The 23,404-nt window shown below is 35.8% G+C and overlaps 1 protein-coding gene and 1 non-coding gene across 10 annotated transcripts in view; both read left to right on the forward strand.

Annotated features, from left to right (window-relative positions):
- Nucleotides 1-23,404, forward strand: part of RAPH1 (Ras association (RalGDS/AF-6) and pleckstrin homology domains 1) — a 155,401-nt gene that overhangs the window by 10,697 nt on the left and 121,300 nt on the right. The window lies entirely within an intron of this gene.
- Nucleotides 2,492-2,680, forward strand: LOC132674137 (U2 spliceosomal RNA). Its single transcript, XR_009608443.1, has one exon. It is a non-coding gene; the product is annotated as a U2 spliceosomal RNA (small nuclear RNA).

Consider the following 23,404-nt stretch of genomic DNA (forward strand, 5'->3'; position numbering starts at 1 on the left):
ATATAGTAAACATTTCCATCATCCCCCAAAGTTTCCTCATAACTCTTTGCAAGTCGTATCTCCCTTCCCCTCTGTCTCCAGGCAACCTGTCACTATAGATTAGTTTGCATTCTTAGAATCTTATGTGTAGAATCACTCAGTGTTTTTCTCTCTCTCTCTCCCCCTCACCTCCCCCTTCTCTCTTTCTCCCTCCCTCTCCCTGAGCTCTAGCGCTTGCCCACGCTGTAGCGCGCGGGCGTACGCTCGCTCTCTCTCTCTTTTTCTGTGTGTGTGTGTGTGTGTGTGTGTGTGTGTGTGTGTGTGTGTAATCTGGCTTATTTTCAGGTAGAATAATGATTTTTAGATTGTTCCATATTGTTGCTTATTTATCCATTCACCTGTTGATAGATATTTTGACTGCTTCCATTTCTGGCTTTTACTAATAAAGCTGCTATAACATTTGTGTACAAGTCTCTTTTATTTGTGTACAAGTCTCTTTTATTTCTCTTGGATAAATACCTATGAGAACATGGCTGGGTTATATAAGCTAGGTGTAATTTTAATCCTTCAAGAAACTGACAAACTTAGCCAAAGTTGTACACATCATTTTATATATTCAACAGCACTTGGAATTGTCAGTCTTTTGCCTTCTAGCCACTGTAATGCATATGTAGTGGTATCTCATTGTAGTTTTAATTTGCGTTTCCCTGATCCCCTGTAATGTTGAGCAACTTTTCAGGTTCATATTAGCCATTTGGGAAATGACTGCAAGTCTTGCCCATTTAAAAAATTGGGTTATCTTTTTTATTGTTTGGTTGTAGTAGCAAGTCTTTATATTTTTTCAATACAAGTCCCTCATCAGATATATTTGTGAATATTTTCTCTTAGTCTGTGACTTGCCTGTTTATATTTTTAGTGGTATCTTTCAAAGAGAAGAAGTTTTTATATTGGACTTTATCAAAATATTTTTACTTTCATGGTTTAGTGTTTTCTATCCTTATACATCTTGACTTACACCAAAGTTGCAAAGGTATCTTATGTTTTCTCCTAAGGGCTTTATAATTTTAGCCTTTACATTTCAGTCTGTGATCCATTTTGAATTGATTTTTGTTAATGGTTTGATAAAGAAGTGGAGGCTTCCCCACCCTCAATATTTATATGTTTGCTCCAGCATCTGTTAAAAAAAGCTTTGTACTTCAGTTTGTCAACTATATCTCAGGAATGGTAGAAAAACAAAACCTTTCCTTTTCAACTTACCGACTTTGACATCCTTGTTGAAAATCATTTGACATTGTAAAATGAGCCTATTTCTGGACTGTATTCTGTTACAATGATGGAATTCTCAATTCTTTTGCCATTACTACATTGTCTTGATTACTTAGCCTTAGAGTAAATCTTGAAGGCAGATAGTTTACCCCAGGTTCTTTTTCCAGATTCTTTTGGCTGTTCTGGGTCATTTGCTTTTCCATGTAAATTTTAGAATCAGACATTGGGATATTGGCTATAATTACATAGTGAATACTTAGTTCAATATGGGGACAATTGACATATAATGACGTTCCATCTTTCAGTCCATTAATAATGGTATATCTGCCCATTTATTTAGGTCTTTAATTTCTCTAAACAGTATTTTTTATTTTTCAGTTGCCATGGAGTATGTTATGTGAACACTGCATGCTGTCCTATTTGTGTCATTTCTTACAGCCAAATTGTTATTTACACATGCTTATTTTTATGATATAAATTAAGATTTGGTATGAGATTTTCCATGTGAAAACCTTGTCTAATGCATAGATGAAGGGACCATATATTTTGATATGACAGTGCTAGAAACAGCAGAGATTAAACAGGTATCTTTAGAAACTTTAAAGTATAATTTTACAGCTGTATAGTTATTGGCATAATTCTTTTGGCTTGTATAGTTGTGAATATTAATATTTAAAGAGGTTTATCTTTGTTAACATAGTCCAATAATTTTAGAATCAAAAGTAAAACAGAATCTTATCAGGTTAATTGGGAAGTAAGTTTTTACAAGAGGATTTTGAGTTTGTAGTTTGCCTTCTCCTTTTTCCCCCCTTTCATTAATGGAAATATGTGACATTTAGAGATGTATAAAGAAGAAAATAAAACTCTGTCCTACCAGGCAGAAATGACTACAGTTTAAATTTTTGATATATTTTCTCACCTTTGTGTATGTATGTTTATATAGCCATTAAGTATGCACAATTTAGTTTTGCTTCTTTCATTTAAAGTTTTATCACTGGCATTTTCCCATACATTAAATGCTTTAGGAATAATGTACAGCACCTGCATTGTAATCCAGAATGGACATAAAACATACCCCAGTTTACTCAGATTTGTTTTTTTTTTTCTTGTAGGATATTTAGTTGCCCCCCCCCCCAATTTTTCCCTGTTTTTTTTTTTTTCCTTAATATTTGTCTTTGAGCATACTTGTTCACAACTTTTTTTTTATCCATCTTTGAATTTCATTTTAAAATAAATTTGTTTTTTTATCACTTCTAGGACTTTGGTTAAGATCAAGTGTGGTGTCTGTTCTTATCTGTTTAATATCCAATGCATCCTTTGTCCCAGGATAATATAGTAAGTAGATTTTTGGAGCAGGGAGATGGAATAGGAGCTTGCTCCATCTACTCCACACATTGACCTGGTATTGCAGTACCCCAGGAATGATGCACTTCCTCAGGGGAAATACTTAGGTGTCTAAAGTCAACTTAAACTGTGGGGAAATGTATCATCTGGGATTGTGTGCACTGGAATGCTTCTGTCTGTGAGTGTTGGGGTGGGTGGCTTGTGCCTGGGTTCCTGGAGGGGGAGGTGTATATATATATGCACGATGGTCATCTTCCACCCTAGGAGCAGCATGAGTAGAAGTATGATTATACCTGTGGTGGAAGTGGAAATAAATAAATTAATTAGTTTTTAATTTTGAAGAATTTTATTTTTTAACTTCAAGTAATCTACAGAGTGGAGCTCGAACGCACCACCCTGAGATCAAGAGCCACATGCTCTTCCAACTGAGCCAGCCACGTGCCCCTAAAACATTTTAAATAAAAGTGTAAAACATGATAGACATCTGCATATACTCATCAACTGTAGTAATCAGTTTTTATTTTCTTCAAATAACTTATTTGAAGAGATACAATGGGTACAGCAGAAATCTTCTCCTAGATAACAATTTGTGTTGTTCTGCTTCGTGTTTTAGTGCATTTAATACACATGTATCCATAAAATTTTGTTTATTGCTGTTCTGTGCTTTTGAATTACATACAAGTCATAAACTATATTTGCCTCCTAAAATTTTCATTTTTTTATTCAACTAGATGGTTTTACAATATTCAGGCTGATTCTTCTAGATCTGGTTCATATTTTTATCAGAATGAGCCAGTTTTTCCATTCACCTTTTGAATGCTGTGGTGAATTTTTTTGTACATTTTTCCTGACATTTGTCTCTTAAGTACTTGGACACTTAGAGGTATTATTGCAGGATCTTTAGATATGTAATCTCCAAATCTTACAAATATGTAAGCTCTCTGAAGTGATGAGGAATGTATGTACCTACCAAAAATGTTCCTCTTGTTCCACATCCTCCCCAACTTCTGGTCTGGGTTTTTTTTTTTTTAGTTTGTTTCTGGAAATATAGTTATTAGGATAAGGAGTATGAGGTTCTGCAGTATATTCAATGAAATTTTTCATCCATGGAAGTTGTGTTCTTTCAAAGGTCTGTTAAAGAAATTTTTTCTGATCACAGACCAAAGCTTTTAAAGAGTTTTGAGTAACGGCATTGTTGCTTATGTTTATTTACAGTGGTATAAAAGTGTTTTCTCTAAAGATACATTAGCTGTCCTAGCTATAAACCTGTTTCATCCTGGAGAATTGACTAAAATACACTAACTCCTATGTTATGACATCTGTATAGATAATTTAGATGATTATTTGGCTAACAACCCCTGACTGATTTTACTTCCGGTATGTTTTTTGGGGAAACATATTTAATTTTTTGTAATCATGTATAGTAGAGTAAAAATGCAGTTATCAGCTAGTTGGTGAATGGTTATAACAAAAGAGTAGAGATCATTTATTCTGAAAATGCTGAATGTATCCTTACAAAATTTGTCTTTAAACTCCCTCACCACGTGCTTGTGTGTGTGTGTGTGTAATATAAAAACATTTCAAATTTAAAATATTGTAGCATGTAGAAGTAGGTGCATTCATTTTAAAAGTAAAAAGTATAAACAGTATAAAAGTTCTGTTTTGTTGTTGGAGATTTTAATAAAATTGCCTGAGGGGAGGGACCCTATTTTACTCTTTATATAGCTGTATTCCCTATAACTTACCAGTACAGTGCCCAACTTCATAGTAGTATTTCATTGCACATTTATTGAATGAACAGTATTATTTCTTGTCAAAGAGTACTAATCTGAAGTGAAACATTACTATTTTATTGTACAAATAAGCAGAGTTAATTCTATTTGAACCTAGAATTGTCAATATTCTCAAATAGTAATTTAAACTTTGTTCTTTCTTGTCTTCTGTGAGAGAAGCATGCAGGTAACAGTTGTCCTAAATTGGTATGTTTTATTATAGAGGAACCCAACTCTGGTTGTATTTTTAACCGAAAAGGAAAGCTAACCTATGAATTCACTTGGAATGCCTCATTTGTTTTGTTTCCTAAATTCCACATACTAGTGAGATCTTACGGTATTTGACTTTCTCTGACTGACTTATTTCACATAGCATTATACTCTCTAGCTCTGTCCATGTTGCCGTTTATCCAAATGGCAATATTTTGTTCTTTTTTATGGCTGAATAATATTCCATTGTATGTTTATACTATATCTTCCTTATCCATTCAACAGTCAGTAGTCATTTGGGTTGCTTCCATAGTTTGGCTATTGTAAACGACACTATAATAAATATAGGGGTGCATGTATCCAATGTTTTTGTATTTGGGGGATAAATACCCAATTGTGCAATTACTGGATTTACATTCCCACCAACAGTGCAAGAGGGTTCCTTTTTCTCCATGTCCTTGCCAAACACTTGTTTCTTATGTTTTTGAATTTAGCCATTCAGACAGGTGTGAGGTGATACCTCATTGTAGTTTTCTTCTGCATTTCCCTGATGATGAGTGATGTTGAGCATCCTTTCATGTGTCCATTGGCCATCTGGATGTCATCTGGAGAAATGTCTGTTTGTGTCTTCTGCCCATTTTTTAATTGGATTATTGTGTGTGTGTGTGTGTGTGTGTGTGTGTGTGTGTGTGTTGTATCAGTTCCTTATACATTTTGGATAGTAACCCTTTATCAGATGTGTCATTTGTAGATACCTTCTCCCATTCGTAGGTTGCCATTTAGTTTGGTTGATTGTTTCTGTCACGGTGCAGAAACTTCACATTTTGAGATAGTCCCAATAGTTTATTTTTGCCTTTATTTCCCTTGCCTCAGGAGACATATCTAGAAAGATGTTGCTATGACTGACATCAGAAAAATTCCTGCCTGTGCTCTGTTTTCAGGTTTCAGGTCTCCTATTTAGGTCTTTAATCCATTTTGAGTTTATTTTTGTGCATGGTGTAAGAAAGTGGTCCAGTTTCATTCTTTTGCATGTAGCTGTCCAGTTTTCCCAACACCATTTGTTGAAGAGATGTTCTTTTTCCCAATGGATATTCTTCCTGTTTTGTCGAAGATTAATTGACCGTATAGTTGTGGGTTTATTTCTGAGTTTTCTGTTCTATTCCATTGACCTGTATGTCTGTTTTTATGCCAGTACTGTTTTAATTACTACTGCTTTGTAATATAACTTGAAGTCTGGAATTGTGATACCTCTGGTTTTGTTTTTCTTTTTCAAGATTGCTTTGGCTGTTTGGGGTCTTTTGTGATTCCATACAAATTTTAGAATTGTTCTAGTTTTGTGAAAAATGCTGTTGGTATTTTGATAGAGATTGAATTATACCTGTAGATTGCTTTGGGTAGTATAGACATTTTAACAACATTTGTTCTCCTAACCTATGAGCATGAAATGTCTTTCCATTTCTTAGTGTTGTCTTCATTTCTGTCATGTGTTTTATAATTTTCAGATTTCAGGTCTTTTACTTCTTTGGTTACGTTTATTTGTAGATATTTTATCATTTTTGGTGCAATTGTGAATGGGATTATTTTCTTAATTTTACTTTTTGCTGCCTCATTATTAGTGTATAGGAATGCCACAGATTTCTGTATATTGATTTTATATCCTGCAACTGACTGAATTCATTTATCAGTTGTAAATAGTTTTTGGGTGAAGTCATCAGAGTTTTCTTTTTTTTTAATTTTTTTTTAATGTTTATTTATTTTTGAGACAGAGAGAGACAGAGCATGAGTGGGGGAGAGGTAGAGAGAGAGAGGGAGACACAGAATCCGAAGTAGGTTCCAGGCTCTGAGCCGTCGGCGCAGAGCCCGACGTGGGGCTCCAACTCACAAGCTGTGAGACCATGACCTGAGCCGAAGTCGGACACCCAACCAACTGAGCCACCCAGATGCCCCATCAGAGTTTTATATATTTATATATATAAAATCATATCATCTGTAAATAGTAAGAGAAGTTTTACTTCTTCCTTACCAGTTTGGATGCCTTTGATTTCTTTCTTTTTTTTTTTTTTTTTAACGTTTTATTTATTTTTGAGACAGGGAGAGACAGAGCATGAACAGGGGAGGGTCAGAGAGAGGGAGACACAGAATCTGAAACAGGCTCCAGGCTCTGAGCGGTCAGCACAGAGCCCGACGCGGAGCTCGAACTCACGGACCGCGAGATCATGATCTGAGCCGAAGTCGGCCGCTTAACCGACTGAGCCACCCAGGCGCCCCTGCCTTTGATTTCTTTATTGTGGGTTTTACTTTTATGTTGTCTAATTGCTACAGCTAGAACTTCCAGTTCTATGTTGAATAAAAGTGGTGAGATTATACATCCTTGTTGTTTTTTTCCAATGTTTATTTTTGAGAGACAGAGACGGTATGAGTAGGGGAAGGTCAGAGAGAGAAGGAGACACAGAATCCGAAGCAGGATCCAGGCTCTGAGCTGTCAGCACAGAGCCCGATGCGGGGCTCGAACTCACGAACCATGAGATCATGACCTGAGCCGAGGTCGGACACTTAGCCAACTGAGCCACCCAGGCACCCCTTCTTGTTTCTGACTTAAGGGGAAGAGCTCTCAGTTTTTCACCGTTGAGTATGATGTTGGCTATGGGTTTTTCAATTAAGGCCTTTATTATGTTTAGGTATGTTCTTTCTAGACCTACTTTGCAGGTTTTTTTTTTTTTTTTTGTAATCATGAATGGATGTTGTACTTTGTCAAATGCTTTTTCTGCATCTGTTGAAATGATCATATGGTTTTTACCTTTCTTTTGTTGATGTGATGTATCACAATGATTGTTTTGCGAATATTGAACCACCCTTGCATCCTGGGAATAAGTCCTACTTGATTGTGGAAAATAGTTTTTTTAACATATTGTTGGATTTGGTTTGCTAATTGTTGAGGATTTTTGCATCTTTATTCATGAGAGTTATTGGCTCATAGTTCTCTTTTTTTGTGATATCTTTATCTGCTTTGGTATCAGGGTGATACTGCCTTCATAGAATGAATTTTGAAGCTTTCCTTCCTCTTCTATTTTTTTAAATAGTTTGAATAGAATTGGTATTAATTCTTCTTTAAATGTTTGTTAGAATTTGCCTGTGAAGGTGCTTATATTGTTGGGAGTTCTTGGATTACTGGATGAATTTCATTGCTGGAATTGGTCTGTTAAAATTTTCTATTTCTTCCTGCTTTCATTTTGGTAGGTTGTATATTTCTAGGAATTTATCCATTTATTCTAAGTTGTCCAATTTATTGACATACAGATTTTCATAATATTCTCTTACAATTGTTTGCATTTCTGTGGTGTTATTTCTTCTCTTAGTGATTTTGTTTATTTGGGTCCTCTCATTAACTCTTTTTTTTTTTCTTTCTTTCTTCATTTTTTTTTTTTTTTTTTTATGAGTCTAGCTAGAGGTTTATCAATTTTGTTGATCTTTTCAAAGAACCAGCTCCTGGTTTCATTGATCTGTTCTAGTTCTTCAGTTTCTGTATCATTTATTTCTGCTCTAATCTTTATTATTTCCTTTCTTTTGCTGGTTTTGGGTTTTATTGTTCTTTTTCTAGCTCCTTTAGGTGTAGGGTTGTTTATTTGAGATTTTTCTTACTTCTTGAGATAGGCCTGTATTGCTATAACTTCCCCCATAGAACCACTTTTGCTGCATCCCAAAGAGTTTGGACCATTGTGTTTTCATTTTCACTTGTTTCCATGTAATTTGTATTTCTTATTTGATTTCTGGGTTGACCCATTCATTGCTTAGTAGCATGTTATTTAATCCCCATGTATTTGTGCTCTTTCCAGATTTTTCTTGTAGTTGATTTCTGGTTTCATAGTGTGTGCTCAGAAAAGATGCATGGTATGACTGCAACTTTTAAAAATTTGTTGTGACTTGTTTTGTGGCCTAGTATGTTATCTCTTCTGGAGAATGTTCTGTGTGCACTTGAAACAAATGTGTATTCTACTGTTTTAGGATGGGATGTTCTGAATATGTCTATTAAGTCTATCTAGTCCACTGTTTCCTTGTTGATTTTCTATTTGGATGATCTATCCATTAATGTAAGTGGGGTTTTAAAGTCCCCTACTATTATTTTATTAGAGTTAATTATTATTTACTGTTTTATGTATTTGTGTGCTTCTATGTTGGGTGCATAAATATTTACAGTTGTTATATGCTGTTGATGGATTGTCTCTAATTTTATGTAGTGTCCTTTTTTGACTCTTGTTACGGTCTTTGTTTTAAATCCTGTTTTGTTTGATATAAGTATTGCTACTCTGGCTTTCTTTTGACATCCATTTACCTGATAAATGTTTCCCCATCCTCTCACTTTCAAAATGCATGTGTCTTTCGGTCTAAAATGAGTCTCTTATAGGCAGCATATAATTGGGTCTTGTTTTTTATCTACTCTATCACCCTATGTCTTTTGATTGAAGCATTCAGTCCAGTTACATTCAAGATAGTTACTTATAGATATATTTTTATTGCCATTTGCTACTTGTTTTGTGGTTGTTTCTATAGAGTTTCTCTGATCCTTCTCTTGCTCTGTTTCATGGTATGTTGGCTTTCTTTAGTGATATATTTTGATCCTCTTCTCTTTATTCTTTGCATATCTGTCACTGATTTTTAATTTGTGGTTACCATTAGGTTTATATATAACATCTTATGGATATAGTAGTCCATATAAAGTTGATGGTCACTTGAGTTTGAACCCATTCTTTAGTCTTCTCCCCCTCATGTTTTAGGTATATGGTGTTATACTTTACATCCTTTTATTTTGTGAATCCCTTGACTGATTTTTACAGAAATACTTATTTTTACTGCTTTTGTGTTTTTTTTGTTTTGTTTTGTTTTCATACTTTCACTTATGGTCTTTCCTTTATACTCAAAGAATCCCTTTTAATATTTCTTGTAGGGTGGTTTAGTGGTCGTGAACTCCTTTAGTTTTTGTTTGTGTGGAAAACTCTTTATCTCTCCCATTCTGAATGGTAGCCTTGCTGGATACAGTATTTTTGGCTGCAGCTTTTTTCCCTTTCAACACTTTGAATATATCATGCTACTTCCTTCTGACTTGCAAAGTTTCTGCTGAAAAATCTGCTTATAGCCTTATGGGATTCCCCTTTTATGTAATTGTCTGCTTTTCTCTTGCTGCTTTTTTTAAAGTTTTTTTTTCTTATTTATTTACTTACTGATTTATTTATTTAGTCTCTACTGGCAGTGTGGGGCTCAAGCTCATGACCCCCGAGGTCAAGAGTCACATGCTCTTCTGACTGAGCCAGCCAGGCACCCCTCTCTTGCTGCTTTTAAAGTTTTTTTGTCACTACTTTTTGCCATTTTAATTACTGTGTGTTTTGGTGTGAATCTCCTTGGGTTGAATTTGTGGGGGGGTCTTGGGCCTCCTGGATCTGAATATCTGTTTCCTTCCCCGGGTTAGGGAAGTTTTCAGCCATTACTTTTTTGATAAGTTTTCTACCCCCTTTTCTCTCTTCTTCTTGTAAGATCGCTATAATAAGAATGTTATTACACTTGATGGAGTCACTGAGTTTCCTAAGGCTATTTAGAGTATAAAGTCAGTAATTAAAAAATAAAACTTCAGGGGTGCCAGAGTAGCTTAGTCAGTTAAGCATTGGACTCTTGATTTTGGCTCAGGTCATGATCTTGTGGTCATGGGATTGAGCCCAGCATTGGGTTCTGCGCTGGGCATGGAGCCTGCTTGGGATTTTCTCTATCCTCTCTCTGCCCTTCCTCCACTCATGCAGGCTCTGTCTCTCTCTCAAAATAAGTAAATAAATTTAAAAAATTAGAACCAAAATTGGTTGGGAGGTATTGGGTGAGACTTTTGGATTTGCTAGTCCATCTTTTCTTTTGCATATTAAGAAAATAAGACCTAAGGATTTAAATGATTTAGCCTGAAGTTGTAGTTAGTTAAGTGGCAGAATAAGAATTTCCAGTCTCTCTTGAGTCCTTATTTAGTCTTAGATGACTTAGGCTAGGAATATCTTGCAGACTTTCTTTAAATAGACCCTTTCACTAGTATAAGATAATGAAGGTTCTCTCCTTACTAATTCAGACTTAGGTCATAAAAATGAAATATTTACCTACTTGAGTTTTCTTGTTAACCAGAATTTGTGTTAAAAATTTTAAAGGATGTTTTAGCATTTGCTGTTTGACACCTTTGCAAATTCTTAATGAAAATTTCAGTAACTATTTGCCCTATCTTTTCACCCAAAGCAATTCTTGGCCATTAAATATTACCCATTTCCATTTGTGGCTGGTTAATGTCAGGAATAATGAGCCATCTCTGGTTGGATTTGTGACTCCCGCCAGAATAAAATACTGATATGCAAAGATGGAAGAAGAACTACTACTATATGTGGGATTTACTAGTAAAGTGATTTCTCCCCAATCTTGAGTTTTTATTTAGAGTTCTGGCTAATTCTAAAAATCTATTTTAGCAGTTGTATGAATTCAGTGTTCTGGCTAATTCTAAAAATCTATTTTAGTGATTTGTGAAATTTAGGAATTGGGAGTAGCTTCTTTCAGGGATATGGAGAGAAAAATATTGATGGGACAGAATGAGAAGAGAGAATCTAAAGAAATGGAGATACAGGGGTGCCTGGGTGTCTCAGTTGGCTGATTGTCCAACTTTAATTTTAGCTCAGGTCATGATCCCAGGTTTGTGGGATTGAATCCCACATCAGGCTCCATGCTGAGCATGGAACCTGCTTAGGGTTCTCCCTCTGCCCCTCTCTCCCACTTGTGTGTGTGCGTGCACTCTCTTTATAAAGAGGAAGAAAAAAAAAAGAAAGAAATGGAGATATAAAGCAGGTTGCAGAATAGGAGTACAGAATTTTGGAATGAAACCTTGGAAAGGAGAGAAATAGAGATGAAGTTGAGAGAACAGATACAGTGTGATAAATGTACTGACGAATTTCTTTAAACTTTGAATTTGATTATATTCTTTGTTTATAAAATTAATTTCAATTAGGTTTCTGTCATGTGCAGGAACCCTTACTATTATCATTTGTTACTTGTTAAGAGGGTCATTTTTTAAAAAAATTTTTATTTATGTATTTTGAGAGAAAGAGAGAATCTTAAGCAGGCTCTGCACTGTCAGTGCAGAACCAGACACAGGGCTCGATCTCACGAACCCGTGGGATCGTGGCCTGAGCCAAAATCAAGAGTCGGACACTTAACCTACTGAGCCACCCAGGTGCCCCAGGAGAGTCATATTATTAATATAGCTCTTGAATCAAATCATATCCCTAGAAACAGCCTTATAGAAATATTATAAAAATATTTTGTGAAAACTTAAAGTGCATTTAGAATTTTCTTCAGTTTTTTTTTTTTTTTTAAACCATTCTTCTGTTGATAGCGATATTAATTTTAAATTAAGTGTTGGTTCCGGGGCACCTGGGTGACTCAGTTGGTTAAGTGTCTGACTCTTGATTTCCACTGAGGTCATGACCTCATGATTTGTGAGATCAAGCCCTGTTTTAGGCTCTGTGCTGATAGTGCAGAATCTGCTCGGGATTCTCTCTCTCCTTTCTCTCTGTCCCTCCCCTGCTCTCGCTTGGATGCACTGTCTCTCTCAAAATAGATAAATAAACATAAAAAATAAATGTGTTGGTTCCTTAAAATTAGCATTTATTGAAAATTGGATAGGGGCGCCTAGGTGGCTCAGTCGGTTAAGCGGCCAACTTTGGCTCAGGTCATGATCTCACAGTCCATGAGTTCGAGCCCCGTGTCGGGCTCTGTGCTGACAGCTCAGAGCCTGGAGCCTGTTTCAGATTCTGTGTCTCCCTCTCTCTGACCCTCCCCCGTTCATGCTCTATCTCTCTCTGTCTCAAAAATAAATAAACATTTTTAAAAAATTTAAAAAAAAAAGAAAATTGGATAAATTAGCCACTTTTTTTTTTCTTTTTTAAAGAAGTGCACCTTTAGTTTTGAGTCCTCTGAAATTAGATGTCATCTTCTATTTGGAGTCCATCAAATTAGAAATATTTAACAGAAAAAAGTTGAAATTCAGATGAAGAAAAAATATATTTCTTTGATAGTGGCTCTGGGGTGACAAATGAGAACCATATGATCTCTCTCCGGAAGTCTGCAACCTAGTTGGGTGTGGAGGGTGATAAGGCAAAGTACACATAATATAAAGCTGATTTGCTGTAAATGCCATAGAGAGGTACAAAGTTTATGGGCGTCTTAGAGAAAGTAGCATCCAACTCTTTTTTGTTTAGCACAGTGCTTAAAATTTTTTTTAGTTTTTGTTTTAAAAATTGAGATATAATACACATATATAACTTTTTTAAAGTATAAAATTCATTGAGTTTTAATGTTTTTACAAGGTTAAACAACTTCATCAAATTCTAGAATAAACTTTTTATTTTTTTTAAAGTTTATTTTCATTTTGAGAGAGAGCAAGCAGGGGAGGAGCAGAGAGAGGGAGAGAGAGAATCCCAAGCAGGCTCCACATTGTCAGCGCACAGAGCCTGATGCAGGGCTCGATTTCACAAACCATGAAGTCATGACCTGAGCCAGAATCAAGAGCCAGCCGCTTAATGACTGAACCACTCAGGTGCCCTTAGAATAAACTTTTTAAAACTTTGAATGTTTTTACCTGAGGTTGTGCCTTCTGGTTCTTAGGACCACCCACTCCCTATTGTTTTACATCTGGTTGCTTCTGGCATTTATATTGGTTACCTAGGCTTGCTACTAGGCTTGAGAGAGCTGTTTTTTCTAGCTTCATTAACCCAGAAGCAAGTGCCAGAATTTCCCTAGGTTTGCCAGTGTGGGGAATACTGGTTCTTGTCCTGCTGAGCATCCTTTTTCCCACCTCTATCCCTTTGCGCATTTTATTGTCTACCTCCAAAAATGGTCCCCACCTCTGCTGCAGCTTTTTGTGAGGAATGACTTGTCATTGACCTCGAGAGGGCTTTCTTAGAATAAAATCCAAACTTCTGTTTCTTGGTTTACAAATCCTTGAATGATCTGGCTCTCTCTTCCTATCAGAGTATTCTTTCTTTCTGTTTCCTGACGCACCAAATTTGTATGCTGTACCTGGAATGTTCTTCTCTCTGATTTGTGCATGTCTGACATCTTTTTGTCATTCATATCTTAGTTTAAATATCACTAATTAGGCCTTTTCTGTGTATCCAATCTAGAGAAGCTACTCCCATCACTTTCCCTATAATTGTAACCTAATTATCACCATACTTGTCATGGCTCTTATTTTTTTGTTTTTGTTGTTTAATATTTCTCTACCTTAACTAGAATCCAAGTTCATTGTTAACAGATCCCTTGTTTGTCACATTTATAACTATAACCTGAGCTTCTAGAACAGTGTTTGGCACACACTGTGTGCTCATATATATTTGTTGAATAAATGTTGAGTGAAAAATGCCTGCTTTGAGGGCTCCTGCTCTGGTTCATCTTTCTTTATCTTCCTGTTTTTGTCTTCCAAAAATTTGCCAGAATCTCTGATCTTTGGATGCCTTTGCCATCTCTAGCCTTCATTACCTTTGAGTTTATTCCCTTTTGCAATTGTTTACTGTCACTTCAGTGGGATTTTAGGGAGAGAAAGAAATGTATTTTCCCCCTTTTTTTTTTTGACAGATTGAGAGGTTGCAGTCAGGTTGAAAACATGAACACAGACTATGTTAAGAAAGCATGCTTGTTTTTTGAGAATACTGAGTATGAAAGGTAGAAAATAAGGTTGAAAATTTCGGTTGAGGCCATGTCAGAGAGGGTGTGAAATCATTTGATGAAAAGTTTTACTTAATTCAGAATGTCATGGGAAACCCTTGTGGGTGTTTGATCAGAATCATGGCATGAAAAAAGTTTTTAAGGAAGATTAGTCTGACAGTGATGGATTAAAAAAGAGAGGTCAGTTAGGAAGTTGGTAGAATAATGTGAGGACAGTATAGTATGGATCTGAACCAAGATAGTAGTCATCAAAATAAGAAAGAGGGCAAAGGCTGAGAAAAATAGTTGAGCCTCCTGGTGCTGACACTGATGAATTGCTCTGTGATAATTATAGTTTAGTGATGTGACTTTTATTTAGATGGATTGGCTGATTGTATGAGGGACTGTATTGAATGTACTATCAGCAATGTGTTGTAAATGTCTTTCCTAGGATTTTTACATTTATGAGGGAGATGAAATGAAGCAGACAGCTTTGTTGAAGAGGGGATATTTGGTCAATTCTGGCACTTACTATTCTAGATGTCAGGCAGGAGGTCATGGAATATATTGATGAATAATGCAGGATACAAGTGTTTCACTCCCTTTGTTCTCACATTTAGTAACAACATTTTTAATATCAAAGCAACTTAAAAAACCATCTTGAAGTCTGTATTTAGCTTAAGCCTTATTGTTTGATTAAATACAGTTGACCCTTGAACAGTGTGGGGACTAGGGGTGCTGACCCCCATGCAGTCAAAAATCCAAGTATAGTTTTTGACTCCCCTGAAACTAATAGCCTACTGTTGACTAGAAACCTTATTACCAATATAAACACTTTATTAACACATATTTTGTATATGTATTATTTACTGTATCCTTACCATAAAGTAAGCTAGAGAAAATAAAATGTTATTAAAATCACAAGGAAGAAAAATATATTTATAGTACTGTACCATATTTATCTTAAATATCTGCATAAAACTGGGGTCAGTTCAACCTGTGTTCAAGGGTCAAGTGTATTAGTCTTCGATTTAGAACAAATTCTGACTTATTCCTGACATACTATGACATTAACCAATTTTTCTTTTTTTTTTTTTAATTTTTTAATGTTTATTTATTTTTGAGACAGAGAGAGACAGAGCATGAGTGGAGGAGGGGCAGACAGAGAGAGGGAAACAGAATCCGAAGCAGGCTCCAGGCTCCGAGCTATCAGCACAGAGCCCTACATGGGGCTCGAACTCACAAGTTGTGAGATCATGACCCGAGCCAAAGTCAGATGCCCAACAGACTGAGCCACCCAGGCACCCCAACCAATTTTTCTAAAGTTTATTCATTTTGAGTGAGAGCACATGCATGGGCAGAGAAGGGGCAGAGGGAGAGAGAGGGAGAGAGAGAATCCAAGCAGGTTCTGTGCTGTCAGTGCAGAGCCCAATGCGGGGTTTGATTTCACAACTGTGAGATCATGACCTGGGCCAAAATCAAGAGTTAGATGCTTAATCGACTGAGCCACCCAGGCACCCCTAGTTACTTCATTTTTCATCCGAAGGTTAGAAATGATTGTCTTTGCTTCTGTGAAAGAATTGTCTATTTTTTCTAAATAGATATTTTTCTATTTAGAAATTTTTCTAAAGTGGTAAGCTTTTATTTGCATTTTTCTAAAGTGGTAAGCTTTTATTTGCATTATTTTTCTAAAGTGGTAAGCTTTTATTTGCATTAAGTAAAACTAATTTTATAATGACCAAAATAAGCTAAAAAAGTTAACTGAGTAAACCAGGCAAATGCAGGTTAGGAATGGTAACACATGCATACAGTAATAAAAATCATGTGTTGGAGAAATTTGCAGTTATTTTTCAGGGACCTTAAGCTGCATTATTTTATTTAGTAAAAATGTTTTTCAGCTTATATGGTTTTGTCCTTTAAGTTTATTTCTGAATTTTACATGATATATTAGTTGACATCCTGTGTTTTCCTAACTGAACTACAATTTCCTGAGGGCAGACTTTTCTTTATCTCCCCTCCCTCCCTCCCTTCCTCTCTCTTTTCTTTTTTTTTTTATAATTTTTTTTAGTGTTTATTTTTCAGAGAGAGAGGGAGAGAGAGAATGAGTGGGGGAAGGGCAGAGAGAGAGAGAGAGGGAGACACAGAGTCCTAAGCAGACTCCAGGCTCCGAGCTGTCAGCACAGAGCCTGATGCGGGGCTCAAACTCACAAACCATGAGACCATGACCTGAGCCAAAGTCAGACACTTAACTGACTGAGCCACCCAGGCACCCCTCTTCTCTCTCTTTCTAAATTTATTTTGATATAATTTGAAACTTACAGAAAAGTTATTATAAGACGACTTATACAAACAACTCCTACATTCCCTTTACCTAGATTCACCTGTAGTTTACTTTTTGCCTAATTATTATTTCTCTCTCCCTTTATACATATTTGCACACATACATACACACATACATTTTTTTTCTGAGCCATTTGAGAATAAGTTGCAGACATTTATGACTAAATTCTTTAGTGTGTTTCCTAAGGGCAAAGATATTCTTACATAGCTGCAGTAGTGTTATCAAAATCAGGAAATGTAACATTGATACAATACTGTGATCTAATCCACAGCCCGTAGTCAAATTTTAGCAATTGTCCCAATAATGTTCTTTATACCTATATTTATGTATTTTCTCAGGGTCTGGGATCCCGTCCAGGATTGAGCATTGCATTTAGTTGTCATGTCTTTTTAGGTTTCCTTTAATCTGGAACATGTCCTCAGGCTTTCTTTGTGTTCTTGACCTTCACATTTTTTCAACTTTAGGTCAGTTATTTTGTAAAATGTCTTAACAATTTGATTCGGGTAATGCATTTTGTCAGGAACACCACAAAATGGTAATATATTTTCTCAGTGTGTTATTTCTGAGAAAGTATATGATATTAATTTGCCTCAATATTAGTGATGCTAACTTTTATCACTTGGTTAAGGCAATTTGTGGGGAGATAGTTTTGACAATATGTAAATAGTCTTCTCAAATCTTCACCCATAAGTTTTTGTATCTATTGATCATTCTTACCTGAATCAGTTGTTACTACAATGGTTACAAATGGTGATCTGTCATTTCATCTACATTAATTCATTGGCATTCTATGAATAAGAGCTTTCTTTCCCATATGTTTGTTTATATCAGAATGGATTCATGGATTCTTATTTAATGGGCCATGTAGCTTCTTCCTGTCATAATTGATTTTAATGCTTAAATTGTCCCATATTGCTCCAGGGACCTCCTTCCGGCTGGCCTCTATGCCCTTATGACAGACATGTCCCTATCTTTATTGAGCACTTTCTGGCACAGAAGATATTCTAGGTTCTCATCTTGTTTGTTTGTTTTTTCCTCCAGCCCCAACTCTTGACTCATTAATCCAAGGGCCCCTGGTTACTTTTTGGGTAGAGTGTGTATTTAGAAACCAAAAACTGGATGCTAAGTATTCTAATTGCTACTGGGATGTTATTGCTATTAGGCCCTTTGTGTGGACATACCTACAAACACACATAAACATATGTCTATCTTTATTTCTATCTATTCCATATTTACCTGTTTGAAACTTTGAGTTCAAACATAGTGATGATTCATCCTGTCCAAATGGCTTCTAAACTGTCTAGCACTCTCCCTCTCGTTGAAGTCGGAGAGTGTATGCACAATATCAGCTGTATCCAGAAATAACTGGTATGTAGCAGGGATGGTCCCAGGTATGGAGCAGAATAAGCAACATGAACATCTCTGTCAGCAGTCATGTAAGCCCCATTTCTACTGATATGTATAGTGACTGTATGTGTCTCCTAAGGCTGCTGTAACAACTCATCACACACTGGGTGCCTCAAAACAACAGACATTTATTCTCTCACAATTCTTGAACTTCAAAAACTGGAATATAAACAAAAGAATATTACTATTATTTGTTCTTGTTTTTTGGTTTTATTGGGCTTTTATTCTGTTATTTCAGATTATGGTTTATGGTGTACTATATAATTAGTAATTATAAGATTGATCATTAGAACTTCTTATTTATTAGGAATGTTAGGGGTTTCTTTGAGACCATTGAGCTAAGATTTTTTTTTTCGCTTCAGATAAGGTATTCCTGTTTAGAGTTTAGTATATTAACAGTATCCAATATTATGACAAATACAATGTAAATAAAGAAATGAATATGGTTCATTATCTTGTGAAAGGAATTCCTTTACCAGGGGTGCATTTAAGTGCTTTATAAATAAAACATTAAATTAGCATATTGCCTTTGATTTGATTTATAGTTTTCTTAGACATTATAATCACTATCAACTATTAAAAAATTTGTTTGTTTTATGCTGTTTTTTTTTTCTTTTTATTATCTTTAGTTACCTTAGAGTTAGTGTACATGATAATGAAGAGGATGTGTTAGTTAAATCTTGGGTTGTCAAAAACTGAGACATAAATAAAGGAGAAGGCATAAGGGGTGAATCATTTCCCTTAGTGGTTCTCTCTTCTGGGTAAGGAAGGATTCATCTTGGCCAACCAAGAGTAATACACCTCTCTTATTGATTTGGGAGGTTTAGTTCCATGTGGAAACTACAAAACTTAGGTCCAGATGTCAGCTTACTCTCATAGGACAAAGTGTCATGCAAGTTTCCTGGTGGCCAATTTTCTCAGGTTGCTCCCATGAAGCCTTCGAATAACAAGTACCTTGCTTCTTTCTTGATCCCTTTCAACACTTAGGAGACCATAACTTCCTTTAGATTTGATTCATGCACAGGCCTACAATAGGAACTTCGTTTTTAGAGAATTTTTTAATCAAGATACTTCAGTATTTACCATCTCTCCCATAGTTAGGATTAATGTTCTTTGAAACAGTGGAATGTATTTTTTGCTTTCTTTGTATCTTGCATAGTACTTGGCATAATGCTGTTTGTAGGCAAAGTATTTGAAGTATTGGACCTTAGGTAAGATTTGGGCCATTTCTGTTGAAGGCCACTAACCCTAACAGAGAAAACTTCAGTGATTGATTTATAAAAAGCAACTTTTGAGTTTTTGAAAAAACTCATCTGCTTTACAAATTAATAAAGTATAAAGTGATGTTTATATAAGAATAGGCTCATAATGGAAAAGAATCCTCAGGAAAAAACATAGTATGTATATGGAACATAAATATATAAATAAAAGAAAAATGAAATTTTGGGAGTAATCAATTAAGGGTCGTATTCTCATGCCAAACTAAGCTACCTATGTTAAATGTGATAACTACAGAAAAGAATGAATGATAAAAAACTAAAAATGTACATAAACATTTATGAGATTTTTGGGTTATGAATAATTTACTGACCAGAACAGTGCAAGAATTCACCAGGAGGGGCACCTGGGTGGCTCAGTCAGTTAAATGTCCAACTTCAGCTCAGGTCATGATCTCATGGTTTGCAGGTTCCAGCCCTGCATCAGGCTCTGTGCTGACGGTCCGGAGACTGTTTGGGATTCTTACTCTCTGCCCCTCCCCTACTCTCAAATAAATAAACTTAAAAAAAAAAATTTTACACGCTTGATAACTTAAAAAATAAAACTTTTGGGGTGCCTGGGTGGCTTAGTAGGTTAAGTGTCCGACTTTGGCTCAGGTCATGATCTTGCGGTCCATGAGTTTGAGTCCCATGTCGGGCTCTGTGCTGACAGCTCAGAGCCTGTAGCCTGCTTCAGATTGTGTCTCCCTCTCTGTCTGCCCCTTCCCCACGCGCACTCTGTGTCTCTCTCTCTCTCTCTCTCTCTCTGTCTCTCTCTCAAAAATAAATAAACATTAAAAAAAATAAAAATTTTTAGCAGTATCTTAAAAAAAGGAAAAAAGACCATACAAAATTAAAAGATAAAACCAGAGGGAAAAGTTGCTGTACATACAACATGGTATTTAATGTCTTGATTCTGTGAAGAGCTTGTGTAAATTCAGTTAGTTTGTTAAATTCCCAATTTCCATTTGGGCAGTTTACAAATGGTACCATTTAGTTCACAGCAGAACTAAAGGTTCTGTGTTGAGGAGTTGTAGATCAAGAAAGCAGTGAATCAAGCACACCTCTGGATGCTCTAGTCACATGAGGAGTTAATGGCCCTCCATTCCCCACAGTTCTCACTTGATGTACATTATGTTGTGTCCTGTTTCTCTCCTCTTCCTTCTCTGCTGTGGCTTCCTCTCTCCTGCTTTTGATGAGTCCTCTTCCTCTTTTTGTGCCTTGCTAATTTTAACAGAGTTTTTTTCTTATTGTTTCTTTTGTCTGATTTACGTTTCCTTCCTCCTGCTTTTATTTTGCAGGAGTTGTATCTTGCACAGTTGGGGGCACTCCTTGAACCTGGAAGTTTTTACAGCCTCGCTTATCTAGTGCCTGTTTTTCTTTGGAATTATTTATCAGATTAGAGCAGCATAGGAGGTTTTTCAAAAACTGTTTTTGTGATAGAGCTACTGAAATATAACTGGTCATAAAAAATGAAAATTTTATCTCAATGAATAACTCAGAAGAAGCTTGGAACTGTGGTATAATGGAGGAGTAATTGAGATATGTTAATTAAGGGATCTTCTCATTGCCTAAATTATTTATGGGCTTTGAGAATACTCATTCCAGGTTGCTCTGCCTATAACCAAATTGTGATTGTGTGAAACTGCATCACTTTTGTCTTGCAAATCCACCCAGTTATAATTATAACACAACACACTGTGCAGTTGTCAGACTTTAGTAGGCATAAAGAATATGTGGGATGACTTGTTCAAAATGTCTTAGGACCCTGGAAATTAGTATTCAGTAGACATTAGACAGACCATCTTAAAACGGACTTTACAAGAAGCACCCCAGATAATTTTAATGTAGGTCATCAGGAGACAACTGGAAATAGATTGCCAATCAGCATCAAGTCCACACTCTGGTATGGCTTATAATTTTGCCGATAATTCCTTTCCAGCCCCATTTTCCGTGGGTCTGCACCACATATCTTATGCTCCAAAAATGTTAAGTCACTTAGAATTCTCAACATGTCTTACTTTGTCACAACTTTATGCCCTTGCACATCGTGGTCCCTCTGTCTAAAACACTCTTCCCCTTCTCTGCCTTGCACATTCATTCTTCAGGTCTGGACTGAAGCGTCATCCCTTTCCAGTCTCCTCAAACTAAATTAAACTATAGTCACATAACATACCCCTGTTGTAGTACTTAACACAGTGTTTTATCATTGTTGGTTTCCTTGTCTGCCCCCTACTAGATTATACATTCCTTAAAGACAGAGGCTATCATGTCCATCTCTCTTCCCCCAGTGTCTAGCACACAGCAGGTGTACAGCAAATATTAAATTAAATCAAAGCTTCTCTTGCCTCTTTGGAACATTGAGCATGTTAGACCTGGAGAAATGCTGTAGTGGCAGCTTTGTACTGCTGCATTCTGGGAGTTTTCATGTGGTTTTAAGTACATATATACATACATACGTATGTATATATATTTTTTTTTTAACAAAAAAACAATTATTTTTGAATTGTTAAAGGGACAAAAGTTTCAGTAATAAATAAGGCACCTTTGTTTAATACCATGTATTTTTCTTGCCACTCTCTAAACATATGACTTGGACTTCAATTTCCATTTGTGTAATTATCTCTACATAATATTCACAGTAGTCCTCTAAATATTAGCCCCTTCCTAATAACTTTTACACAGTTAAAATACCATTTCTGAGTAAAATACCATTTCTCCCCCTACCCCTTTGCTTCTGTGTTTGAAAATACGGTTGCCTTCTGGGGGAAAAATAGACTTGGCTTTCAAAGTCATATATATGACCTTAGTCCTCTTAAAACTCACTTTTTCAAACTCTTGTTTTATTTGAGTCATTGTCATGACAGTTTTATAAACACAGGCTTTCTCCTTTGCTCTTTATAATTTGTCCTACCTGGAATATATTTATTCAAATTCTTAAATCCTACTCTAAGCCCAGCCTTCTTGATAAAGATCACCATTCTATCTCACAGTGAGAAAATTGAATAGTAAACCAAAATATCTCCCAAGAGGAAATCTAACAGGGAAAATATGTTTAAATAATTAACTTCATAGAAAATTTAGTGGAAATAATATTGTTTCTTACTAAGGAATACTAAATGAATTGTTTTGTTGTGTGTAGTAGAGCTTGCTATATGTAAGTTTTAACCTGTAATAATTGAAGCACAATTATTGACTGTTATCTGTAAAATGAAACCCAACCTGCATATAAGCAACAGTGGATCATTCCCCCATTATTTTTGTTTTTACTACATGAAAAAAATAAATGTAAGTTAGCTTAAAATATTAGTTCAATCATTATTACCTGCAATCTGTGATTATTCTCTAATAAACGTATGATCTTGAAATAATCAGGCAACTAAACCTTCTCATTACCTGACTCCTAACCCTTCCTCACTTTTTCCAGTTCGGTATTTACTAGACATCTCTCAATCTATCTTCAAAACAGAATCTACACCCTCCCCCCACTTCCTGCTCCAAGGAATAGCAGGCAGGACTGTGTGGTTGGAGGGTAGAGTGGGAAGAGAGGTCACAGAGGTCCCTGAAGTCCAGGATTACTCCGGGTTTTCTTGATCTGCCAGTGACTATGGATTTTATTTTATATTCAGCAAGTCTGCCCTTTGGGGAATAAACCTTTTCGTTTGTGTTAGGGTACATTTATTTTTTCAGAACATAATTTCCCTCAGATGTAATGGAGCAGGGAATTAAAGTGAATATTCCCCTCACCCCCAAAGTACCTAATCTAATAGTCATAAGATAACTTAATAGTATTTGTTCTAGTATGCATTATAATTTAAAAACAAGAATCATAAATTCTATTTTCTTTTCCTTAATTTTTTCGTCTTTGGAGGGACAGTTGACTGTTGTATTATTTTATTTGCATTTTCTGATGTTATTTCCAGTAGGGGCATTATGTTGGGAAAATTCAGATTTAGAATTGTGATCTAATTGGAGACAGGTATCAATATGTAATAAGGAATGAATTTCTGTACCAGATTTGCTGACTTTAACAGTACAGCCAAGAGAACTTTGGGGGGGGGGTGCTATTTGGTGTGTGTAATAATTAGAAATGATGCCATTTCTGGGTGTAGGAGAAT

Source organism: Panthera onca, chromosome C1 (assembly GCF_046562875.1).
Source record: "Panthera onca isolate mPanOnc1 chromosome C1, mPanOnc1 haplotype 2, whole genome shotgun sequence".
Lineage (NCBI taxonomy): Eukaryota > Metazoa > Chordata > Mammalia > Carnivora > Felidae > Panthera > Panthera onca.